This window comes from Schistocerca gregaria, chromosome 6, assembly GCF_023897955.1.
Source record: "Schistocerca gregaria isolate iqSchGreg1 chromosome 6, iqSchGreg1.2, whole genome shotgun sequence".
Lineage (NCBI taxonomy): Eukaryota > Metazoa > Arthropoda > Insecta > Orthoptera > Acrididae > Schistocerca > Schistocerca gregaria.
Window position 1 is genome coordinate 508,070,841 of NC_064925.1, and position 12,949 is coordinate 508,083,789.

At 42.8% G+C, this 12,949-nt stretch overlaps 1 protein-coding gene across 1 annotated transcript in view; it reads left to right on the forward strand.

Annotated features, from left to right (window-relative positions):
• LOC126278924 (KH domain-containing, RNA-binding, signal transduction-associated protein 3-like) overlaps positions 1 to 12,949 on the forward strand; it is a 1,426,848-nt gene that overhangs the window by 269,907 nt on the left and 1,143,992 nt on the right. The window lies entirely within an intron of this gene.

Here is a 12,949-nt window from a genome sequence, read left to right on the forward strand (position 1 = left end):
AAGTAGGGATACAAAACGTCGTCACGTCAGTTTGGGACAGAGATTTACATATGTTGAGCAAGGATGGAGCAAAAAAAGCGGTCATCGTTTTATGAGCGAACCACCTGGCATTCGCCTACAATGATACAGGGACCCTAAAAAGTCCTGAATACTATGATACGTACAGTGAAGGAAAGGGAATGTACTTGTTTAGTAGAAAGGTAAAAAGTTTCCTTATTATACTGAAAAGCACAGGTTCTCGCGCCTCGATTATCACTGCTGGTGAAAATATAACGGGCGATCAAAAAGTTTCCGTTTGAGGGCTTTGGTGCAGCGCATATGCAACACAGCACGACTTCGGTGCAGGTATATAAGCACGGACATGTAGGCAAAACATTTTAACGACATTCGTGTCTTTTCGAAATGCATGTAGTAAATGCAGAAACGTGGACTATGACGTCGTTATTACCAGATGCGTCCAAACGGGACCAATGTGCTGTTATTCTGTTCTTGGAAGCCGAAGGACAAACGTCGGTGGGCATCCTTCGGAGAATGAAGAATATGTCTGTCAAAAATCACTGTTGAGGATGGTTGAAATTGCTCCGAGCACTATGGGACTTATCATATGAGGTCATCAGACCCTTAGAACTTAGAACTACTTAAACATAACTAACCTATGGACATCACACACATCTATGCCCGAGACAGGATTGGAAATGGCGACCGTAGCGGTCGCGCGGTTCCAGACTGAAGGACCTAGAACCGCTCGGCCACACCACCGTTGCGGAATGATGCGTCATGTTCCCAAGGGGTGCTGCAGCTTCCTAATAACGCTCTTCCCCGTATCGAAAATGTCGTAACACAGAAATTATACCAACTCAAGTGGGAAATTTTTTATTTGTTTCTGACAGTTCATCAAAAGTAGTCACTAGACGTTAAAGCGACTACTTTATTTTCCTAACGCGTTTCCGGCGTTATTCATCATCAGATGCCCTGCACAATGCAACAAGACCACACTGCTGCGACAAAGAGTTTCTACGACTTATTAGACATGAAGTTGCTCCATTCACAGAAGGACAGAAATACAGATATGACATATAGACAGTTAGCAGACGATGTGGTAACTTCATGTCTTGTAAGCCGAAAGACCTCTTTGTCACAGAATTTTACTCATATTGCAGTGTGCCGGTCATCTGACGATAGGCCACGCCCGAAAAGCGTTACGAAAATAAAGGAGTACCTTTAACATCTAGTGACTACTTTACGCGACCTGTCAGCTATCTCAGATTCATAATAAACATCAATAAAATTGGTCACACGCCTCACTCACGACTTTGAGTCTCACTTACAGTATCACATGGTAGGCACGCGAGCACCCGTTCTACACTTCTTATTTCGCCTCATGCGGTTATGATGCATTGGGTCCCAGGCGATGCAGGATCGGACGAGGATGTGCAGCAGGCAATTATTCACTTCTTCACGCAGCAGGACACCGTGTTTCGCCAAACGGTTATCTTCAACCTGGTGTGTCTGTGGAATACACTCCTGGAAATGGAAAAAAGAACACATTGACACCGGTGTGTCAGACCCACCATACTTGCTCCGGACACTGCGAGAGGGCTGTACAAGCAATGATCACACGCACGGCACAGCGGACACACCAGGAACCGCGGTGTTGGCCGTCGAATGGCGCTAGCTGCGCAGCATTTGTGCACCGCCGCCCTCAGTGTCAGCCAGTTTGCCGTGGCATACGGAGCTCCGTCGCAGTCTTTAACACTGGTAGCATGCCGCGACAGCGTGGACGTGAACCGTATGTGCAGTTGACAGACTTTGAGCGAGGGCGTATAGTGGGCATGAGGGAGGTCGGGTGGACGTACCGCCGAATTGCTCAACACGTGGGGCGTGAGGTCTCCACAGTACATCGATGTTGTCGCCAGTGGTCGGCGGAAGGTGCACGTGCCCGTCGACCTGGGACCGGACCGCAGCGACGCACGGATGCACGCCAACACCGTAGGATCCTACGCAGTGCCGTAGGGGACCGCACCGTCACTTCCCAGCAAATTAGGGACACTGTTGTTCCTGGGGTATCAGCGAGGACCATTCGCAACCGTCGCCATGAAGCTGGGCTACGGTCCCGCACACGGTTAGGCCGTCTTACGCTCACGCCCCAACATCGTGCAGCCCGCCTCCAGTGGTGTCGCGACAGGCGTGAATGGAGGGACGAATGCAGACGTGTCGTCTTCAGCGATGAGAGTCGCTTCTGCCTTGGTGCCAATGATGGCCGTATGCGTGTTTGGCGCCGTGCAGGTGAGCGCCACAATCAGGACTGCATACGACCGAGGCACACAGGGCCAACACCCGGGGCATCATGGTGTGGGGAGCGATCTCCTACACTGGCCGTACACCTCTGGTGATCGTCGAGGGGACACTGAATAGTGCACGGTACATCCAAACCGTCATCGAACCCATCGTTCTACCATTCCTAGACCGGCAAGGGAACTTGCTGTTCCAACAGGACAATGCACGTCCGCAAGTATCCCGTGCCACCCAATGTGCTCTAGAAGGTGTAAGTCAACTACCCTGGCCAGCAAGATCTCCGGATCTGTCCCCCATTGAGCATATTTGGGACTGGATGAAGCGTCGTCTCACGCGGTCTGCACGTCCAGCACGAACGCTGGTCCAACTGAGGCGCCAGGTGGAAATGGCATGGCAAGCCGTTCCACAGGACTGCATCCAGCATCTCTACGATCGTCTCCATGGGAGAATAGCAGCCTGCATTGTTGCGAAAGGTGGATATCCACTGTGCTAGTGCCGACATTGTGCATGCTGTGTTGCCTGTGTCTATGTGCCTGTGGTTCTGTCAGTGTGATCATGTGATGTATCTGACCCCAGGAATGTGTCAATAAAGTTTCCCCTACCTGGGACAATGAATTCACGGTGTTCTTATTTCAATTTCCAGGAATGTAAGTGCCTTAACGCTCATGGCGGTTTTGCCCGATAGGCATACAAATCCTGGATTATACGGCTTTCCAACAGATTCTTCTTAATCGCCCGTTATATTACTGAAGAGAACCTGGCGTGTTAGTGTTCATACTTGCGACAACCGCAGTAGGGTTTTATAAGATACCGCCCGCCGCGTTTCGTGCAGTGACGCTCATCAGCAGGGGTGTGCGGAGAATCGTTTGTTACCCTCCTGAGATGCAATCTTCTTTTCTGCAGCAGCTTCTGCCGGCTGCTAGTGTGGGAAACTCGTGGTTGCCGCTAAGACATAGAGGAAGCCGTCACGCGATGTTGCTTGCGCTTGAGGAAAAGCGCACGAGAATAATGGAGCGAAAAATCAAGAGTAATTAAGTGAGTTATTAAAGATGTTACTCCAACTGCGAATTACTCCGACTGTGAAGACAGGCGCGTAGAAGATGCGTTGAATATTTGTACAAGCGAAGCAGGAAGAGAAAGAGAAGGAGAAAGACGAATAAAATTGGCTGCTGGAGGCAGCGCTGCAATAGTTGAAAATATTACGGTATTTGCCAGATACACTTCATAGCCGAGAAAATGCCACTTCATGGAAGAATCAGCTATACAGCTTGAATATCTTATGACGTCCGACTAACAGAAATTGGTATAAGCAATCACAATGATAGATCAGTAGATGTTCACGTTCCTGCCATGGTCTTCAGTCCGAAGACTGGTTTGATGCAACTCCCCACTTTACGTCTATACTAAGAATATTCATTTCTGCATAACTAATGAAGCCCGCAACCATTTGGACCTGTTTCGAATAATTAAGCTTTGGTCGCTTCTACAATGTTTACCTTCATACTTAACGGGAGACTTCACCCAAATATATAGATTTTGTTCTGCTTTGACGATTTCAACCGAATTATATCATGACTATTACGTAAAGATGTTGCAGTACCCAAGCTTTCAATTCCAGGACTTCATTGGTCTTTGAGTTTCGATCTTTAATATGAATTTCAACAGTAAATAGCTTCAACATTTTCGCGGCCCTGTCAGCAACTATATAAATATTAATTTTAATTTTAATAATCAACAACCTCAGTTGCACTGTTTCCCCAGAATTTTAGTCGGGATAACCCGACCTTCTTCAGTTCCAGTACAGCAATCGTGGCTGCCGCATCGCAGTCGCGAAGTGGGGCCCAGGCAGCTTCAGATAAGTTTTTACAGTCTGACGATAATTTACGGATTTGTAGTTTTAGCTTGACGATGTCCACTATGGACAAACGGTAGTTACTGTTATTCTGAAGAACGTTGTGTTATCCCGACTGAAACCTAGGTAAATTCTAGGGAAACGGTGCAACTGAGGATGTTTATTATTAAAATTAAAATTAATTTCAACAATATTTTTGAGCTTTTGATAATCGCACCTCAGTTTTCATGTTCCAGATTTTTAAATACATTCACAAGATATTGTTCATCAGTTCTATGTATTCATTTTATGAGAAATGTTATTAGTTCATTTTCAGCACTTTTTCCAGTTTCAAACTTAAATTTTCTTTAAGTATCGGTACATAAATGTGATAATAGCAAAACTACGTTACCGATATATTAATGGAAAGGGGTATGCAAATACATCAAAACTACTTCCTGCAAAAAATTAATTGAGATTGGTTAATCTTTAGGATAACATAGTTAGTAAAACAAATTCACGCAATATAAATAAAATTTTTTGTTAAATATGAATACTAGTACAAGATACATATCCATTAAAATTCACCAGCACCATACGTTTTCCATTCCTGCCCCTGTAAGGCTTTGTTTTCTTGTAATTTCGAGCCTATGTTAGCCTTTTACTGAATTTTTACTTCCCCAGGCAGCATCCTGTGGACTACCTGATCTGTCGTTGATTTCCTTTTGTGATTGAAATAAAGGAGTGTTGGACTCCTGCCTTCTTCAGTCTTCAAACAGCCCATATTGAACAGAGAAACGGCTTCTGCAACACCCAAAGTACCTTTGTTTTCTTTGGGATACTTGAGCCAAATGAATTTATGCAAACTTTCATTTGCATTTTGTGTCTTGCCGTCAGAGCATCTTTTCAGTAGTGCTTCAGATGCAAGTCTCTGATAAACGGTGCCATTTAAACCACTTTGTCAGCTGTCAGTGCCACAGCCCCTGGTACAGTCCATTTTGCAACTATCTCTTAAACGTACTTCTAACAGCCAAATCGTTTTGGGATCTAAATCTAAATACTCCAAAGAAGCGTCAAACTACGGCCTGTGAACTATTACCCCTGTTATTCAAGTTGTATCATAAATTTCTTTTCTACACAATTTCATTCAGTACCTCTTCATTTTTCTTTCAATCTATTTATATAACCTTCAGCATTTACCTGTAGCGCCCAAAAAACTTGTATTCACTTCTTCGATGGAACTGTTTATCTTGTACTACCAAGCGAGGTGGCGCAGTGGTTAGCACACTGGACTCGCATTCGGGAGGACGACGGTTCAACTCCGCGTCGGGCCATCCTGATTTAGTTTTCCGTGATTTCCCTAAAGCGCTCTAGGCAAATTCCGGGATGGTTCCTTTCAAAGGGCACGGGCAACTTCGTTCCCCATCCGTCTCTAATCCGATGAGACCGATGACCTCGCTGTCTGGTCTCCTCCCCCGAAACCATCTATATTCCACTTTTCACTTCCGCACAAGGTTGCGCCCCCCCAAAAAATGTATCCGGTGAAGGGATCATAACATTTACACTGATATTTAATGCTAACCATTTTTTCCAGAAACACACATCTTTTTATTCCCATTCTCAGTCTTCTTTGGCCATAGTGATTTATCTTGCTGCCCAAATAGCAGTACTGTTTCTTAGGTCACATTTCCTAGTATAGTTCCCATCAGTATAGCCTGATTCAGTTTGCATACATTCCATTACCCTTATTTTAATCCTATTGATAATCGTCTTTAACCTCCTTCCAAGGCACTATCTACTCTGTGCTTTGCCGTCAGTAACTTATGTTGTGGCGGTTCTGCCGTCCTTGAAGCGCTTACTGTACTTGGGTAGCAGATATCTGATCCACTAATTAGATCACGGAATCTAGGCGCACCATGTACGAGTCACCGACCCAGGGAGATGTCTCACAATAAAGGGACTTGCACAAATCCCTTGCACAAATGCTACCTAATAACAGGAAACTCAGTCTTGAATTAATGAAAATCTGTCTTCGTACTCTGGGTCGAAGGATGAGAGAGCCTATAGCTGCATAATCAAAAGTCGTCAAAACCACCAAATAACAGTCTTCCACAGAATAAGCAGCTTGTTACCTACACAAAAAACTTTGAAATGTTTCTGCTCCCTGTTGAAAAGGCACTCATCCCATCAATCCAGCCGGCCGCGGTAGCCGACCGGTTCTAGGCACGTTAGTCCGGAACCGCGCGGCTGCTACGGTCTCAGGTTCGAGTCCTGCCTCGGGCATGGATGTGCATTATGTCCTTAGGTTAGTTAGGTTTATTTAGGGGACTGATGACCTCAGCTGTTAAGTCTCATAATGTTAAGTACCATTTTGAACCATCTAATCACTTCTTTGAATTCAGAATACCAATGAACGTCAAAACTAGTTTAAATACACATCAATATATTTTCTTTTATTCGTGCAGCAGTGCGCCGTTACTATTCTCTAACGTGAACTCACTCAAAAGCTACAATTACAAATCAGTTCGAACATGGTTGGTGCGTATATCCCTACAAGACCACGTATAACGGAGGAGTTTTATTTTACAATATTTTATACAAACTCAGTCTACGGGCCGCGAAGTTATGTTCTGTTTGACGTCCGCCCCATTCTCTCCGCGTCGTCGGCTACACTCTTTTAGTGGTCTGGTCTACTAGACCGCCCAACGGTATGCACACATACAGTGGAGCCGATTTACTTACATCGCTCTTCGTGCAACGTCTCCTTTCTTTTATTTTTACTGCTACGATCTGAGACAGAAATTCCCCTTCATTTTGTCTTCTCAGGTGCCTCCACAATAAACAACATTCCAAGACAACTAGACCAATGGACTGGCTAGCAAAGTAAATTAATATGGCATGTATAAACAGATCATTACAAAATACAATATCTTCGGCTAACCTCAAAGCTTTTATTTCTTCTGCCTTAACTTTAATTCCCGATCCAAATTTCTTCTAGGTTCTGTTTAATGCTTACTCAATGTACTACTGAATGACATCCGGGATATGCTGCCACCCTGTCTCACTTTCATATTAAGCATTGCTTTCCTTTCGTGTTCTTCGACTCTTGTAATGCAGTCTCGTTTGAAGTTGAACTTTCGCTCTCTGCACTTTATCCCTGCTAGTATCAGAATTTCAAAGACTGTATGCGATTTAAAGGCTTTGTCTAAATTTAGCAGTTTTGTAAGGCACTGAATAAAAGAGCAAATGCGATGCCAGTAAGCTGTCAGCAGCGTTCCTCTACCGTGACAAATTGATTCAATAAGATGTTGAATAGATAACAGGGACATTGTCTATTTTTATTTTCTTTCTACTTCTTACTAGAGTTCAGATTGTGCCTGCAGAGACCGCGTACACAATGGAGTGTTGATAGGTGCCCAATACATTAGTTTACGCAGCGTCTTGAATGTGGAACAAAACATGGAAAAGTTGTTTTTAGCTTCTACAATTTTTAACTCTGCAAATCCAGTCAAAAAGTAGGAAAAACTATTTTTAATTGTACTACCTGTTAGAATTGGCTCTTAATCCTCTCATGTAAAGAGTTCCAATAGGATATCTGCGTATGTGGCACCGTGCAAGTTATGAGTCTGACATCTGCCTCACGGTTAGTTTGGGAGCTATCTGTGCCGAACTTTGTTAATTGTACAAGTCACCTTCACTTCTTAGTGTTTTCTATTTCCTCGATAGATATTATACTTATTGTATACAATTTTTCGTTCTTCAGATTTTTGTTACAGCATCCCGGGGTCAAAAAATCCCATGAGCACTCGCTCCACACTTGTATGTATACTCTAGGCGTCTGCTGTTGGTCCAATGTTGTATCGGTCACTCGTACTTCAGCAATATTTTCCAATCACCTGTACAAGAGATAGTAAGTAATCTCAACTGCAAAAGAGAAATTATAGTTTACCAATGTCCTGCCAATGTCAGTTCAAAGCTCGATAAAATTAAAATGGAAGAACTGACAGACTCCGTTACGGAAAGAATAGTGGTATTATAATGAAATGTTCGAAATAAGCAAGATCTTTTCCAGAAAGACATGATACACGAAGACAATAATACTAACAGGCTAATTGATATAAAGGAACGTTAGTCCTGTGTACCAATCAAATGACGTTGTCGAGAATCAGATTACAGTGAAACCATTTGGGATTAAAAATAGTAATGGATTCAGTAGAAGATGAAGAATAATATCGTGACAGTGGTGAGAATTAGGGTGGGAACTGAAAATCAGTGCCAGCTTCAAGCACTAGTGGTGGACTTACAGACGGCTCACCATTGAGGTGATGAGGGGTGCTAGTTTAGAACCGACTTGAGACTACTTTTTTTTTTTTTGCTCGTTTCTTCTTATAACTTTGTGGCTGAGTTTAAAACTTACTAATGTGCCATCTGTCTTCATTTACGGCGGTCTGGACTTCACTGTGGACTCAGTCTCGTGTAACTCTTTTCCCCTTACCTTTCTGTGCTAAAAATATGTCAGACCAAGGTGAGGTGGGCAAGTAAGGTATGCCTGCACCCGGGGTGCGAATTTTTTGTTTCAGCGATCGTCGAGTCGTGTCATAAAAGGCCTCGGAGGAAAGTCCCGGTGTAGATGAAGGGCAAACTTTAGACGAAACCATCCTTCGTACCACTATGTATTTCCCCACACAACTGGTGAGTATTGCAGCGTGATTCGGAGCAGTGTCAGGTTACCCCCCCCCCCCCCCCCATATGTAACGTTACATCGGACGTCAGATTAAGCTCCTGAACAGGGACTGACCAAAGGCAAACTTGAGTTGGACTTCACAGTCGCCGTACTGGTTTGTCCATTATTTTCGTCTACCTCTTGCACTCCATGCGGATGTATCTCGCCAAGTCAAACTTTGGCGATGTTCTTCAGCGAATGAGACAGGTGACATTCAGTTTTATGGTATTTCGCCCACGACAAAGAAAGGAGCCTGTGATAACTGGACACAGTGTCACAGATTACTCCAAATTCGTAACACGACACAAACATGCCACATTGCTCCACGTAAATCCACTTGATTGTTTGAACCTGCGAAACGCATTGTGGAAATACGGAAATAGTTACTGGTTACAGTGAATCTGTTGTTTCATTTGGTATCAACCACAGTCACGATAAAGTCTAACGAAAAAAGTTTTCGCCTTTAAAGATATTCCTCATAAACTAAAAGGCAGTCGCACTCTCAGGGCTATTTTTACTAATTTCACCCCCTACTAGGTTTCAGTCTCGTACTTTTCTTCAGCTACCAAGCTGGCACCAGACACCTCAGTCGCGGAACGAAACCAGGACCACCGGGGAGTGATCAGCATAATTGGTCGCCGCGTTCGCAAATGTCACTTGCCTTGGCTACGACACTGCATCGTTCAACACGAGAAGGTGGGCGGCAATAACTGTTGCGGAATAGCAGCGCACCACAGCTTTCCGCCACCTGGTACAGAATAAGTTGCCACTGCTTGCTGTTAGGCCAATTTCTCAACGGTACTGCAGAGTACAACCACAGTGTTGGCGTTGATGGTGACGATGGACATAGCGACTGCTTGTGGCTCGTAAGAATGGTGGTTGACAGAATTTGATGCCACAACAATTTCCTATCGCGAGACATATCACAGTCCGTAATTATTTATTACAAGTTTGCAGTCGTTTGAACTGAGAACAAGAAAAATAAATGTGAGTGAAACGGAGGCTGGTACAGCATATCGACAGTCGTTGAATGCTTGCTTAAAAATAACGCTATTCACTGTCTGTAACGGCAATATTTTGACTAGATGTGGTCTAATGTCAAAATTGACTAGAAATGGCTTAATATCATTCCTTTACTGTTCCACAGCCGCATAAGACCCCAAAACAGTAGATTGCACAGCGAGCTAAGAACTACATCATACAGGGAGGGACACATTTCTTATAAGGAACAACGATCGCTTTAGTGTTTCCAGTGTACTATCTCCAATGGGGAATTATTTCCAGAACCAGTTTCAGCATGACAGTTTGATGGAATGAAAGCTCCCTTTTATCATATGTCCGTAACCCTGGTTTTAGGTTTTAGCTGAAGCCTCAGAACAAGCGTACAAAAACATACATCTATTATGAAAGACATCAGATCACACATTTTGTACAAACACATGATTATTAGTTTACGGGAACATGGGTACACCATCAGCGGTCATAAGGTGCTAAGATCCGTGCATTTGTGCCTTAAATCTGGAAAGGAGTTCGTGTGATATACAGTTCAATTTTTCGTCTCATACGATATTCTGCAAATAGTAGACTCATGTGAACGCTTAATTTCTTTCCCTCCCAGATTTCCAAAACACTCTTACACATTAATGACTAACAACCGACACTGTTCTTGGGAAGTATCCTTACAAATTCGTCATGAGTTCGAATCCGAATTGAAGAAGCTTGAAAATAAAGATTATTTTATTTAGAGGCTAATGTTTCCAAGGAAGCGCCGGCCGCGGTGGTCTCGCGGTTCTAGGCTCGCAGTCCGGAACCATGCGACTGCTACGGTCGCAGGTTCGAATCCTGCCTCGGGCATGGATGTGTGTGATGTCCTTAGGTTAGTTAGGTTTAAGTAGTTCTAAGTTTTAGGGGACTAATGACCACATCAGTTGAGTCCCATAGTGCTCAGAGCCATTTGAACCATTTTTTTCCAAGGAAGCGTAATTGGACATCTAATGTTCTTAAAAAACACGTATTCATGTCTCTGACTTATTCTGTAATTTTACTCTCTACACTTATTACTGACATCATGTCAGTTATTCCTATACACCTTAAAATAAGTTCTATCAGCCCGTCTCTTAAAGTCAATATTTTCCAGTTATGCCTTTCTTTGCCGATTCTGCAGATATATTGGATTATTGTAAGGAAGAGGAGAACTACTTAGGCTAGTACATCCCCCTAGTGTACTAAATGAGGACGTTTTAAATTTGGATGCATGTTGGGTTATTTACGTATCAATGGGGAAAAATCGATTTCTGCGAAGGAACTGATTTTCTCGGGGATGGGATTCGCCTTCAGCATCACACACAGTTCCGCTCCCTAGCTAGGAGACCAACGCGTTTGAGTGTCATGCAGTAGGTCCCACTAAGTTTCTAATACAGCTCCGGACTTTTTTTTCTGTAACGCTGTAGATTCAGGTTCGAGAGGCCAGGTGAGGAGACGCTTGCGTGTGAAGTTGTAGTTACTAGCTCTACAGTTGTGTGAAACGCAGTTCACTTTACATTTGGAATATCAAACAGCACGGGAAAGTGTTGCACCTTTCCAGACTTTCGCCCTGTAATAGAAGTTATCTCTACTTTAATACTCCATATTTTAATAATGGTATCAATTTTTAATGTGCTGGAGCCTTTTCTGAAATTATAAAAATTACTAAGCAAAATTAAGTTTTCCCATATGTGAGAACGTGTTCCAAGGTGCAACACTGTCAAGTACCTAGGAACAAATACTTTTTTGCCATTTAAAGGTGTTTCAGTCGCAAAAATGTTCTCAGTATTATATGTAATCATTTGTCTGGTGTACTACTAATCTGCTACACATCAATAATCAGTAATTGCAATCAAATTAGGTGAAAGTATTGTCAAAAACCACTTAAAGTAAAATACATTTTCAGATAGAAACTACTCGAAATTAAAAGTAATTTCTATTTTCAAGACAAATAAAACTGTTAAACAAACTCAGTTTATTTGCATGTATCACGGGTTCCATGGTAAAAGACTTTCAGTTTCAGGGTACAAAATGGAGCACGGCCGATGAGGTATGACTGAACTGTTCACATGTTATATAAGTGATTCTAAAATCTATAAAACTTTACTCACCATAAAATTCTGTACCTGAACAATCAACAATATATTGGAAATAGCTTTAATAATATTATACAGCGCCTTAAGGCTTTCAACGAGAAATATTTACAACTAATCCACAAAATATAAGCTCATGTCTAACAGCACCGAAAACCGTAGAAAATGGCGGTAACTGCTTATGGCGGTTTCTGGTGCACATTCCTCTATGTGATTCTAAAATCAGTCAGTAGACTGATGTACCGACCAAAACACATTATGTGTTCCTAGGTACATTATCCTCTACGTACAACTATCTCCCCTACTCATACCTATGAGCTATTTCTTTGTTATACATTACACATTAATACGACTCCCTGTGTTCCTTCTGTTTCTTCCTTATCAGTAGAGATGAAAATTCTGTGAACTAGCGGTACAGTATTTACTTCACAAAGCGGGAGTCACTTGTTCGATTATTAGTGAACCATATGACTTGTACAAACTGCGCGCGCAAAGAAGAGAAATCAAGGAAAAAGAAAAAAGTACAGTATAAATATTCGACGTATGCTTTTTCTCAGGAAGTAACATCAAGTACGTTTTCGCCAGATTACAAATTAATCAATACAATTAGAATACCATAAAAAGCAGTCCCCTCTAGAGGGATTTTCAGCCGCCTTTCAATTGGACGTCTGTTTGGCGACTGAAACGTCCCTAACTGACTTCAGTTATCCAAATGGGAAAGAGGATGTACAGTTAAATGTCGAATCCGAATCGCGTGTCGTTCCTGACGTAGCTTACTGACTGACATGGTAAGGACAGATTGAAAAGTTTCCAGTTCTAAACGGCAATCGAACTCCTGACCTTTTGTCTTCGAGGGATGCGCTTCATCAGCAGACCACCAAGCCCGAATAATCGGTGTCCTTTGTGGTTCCTAAAATTACAAATCTTTTTCGTACGTTTACTGAATTTAAAAAAAAAACTTTATGTGTTATCTTAGAGAATCAC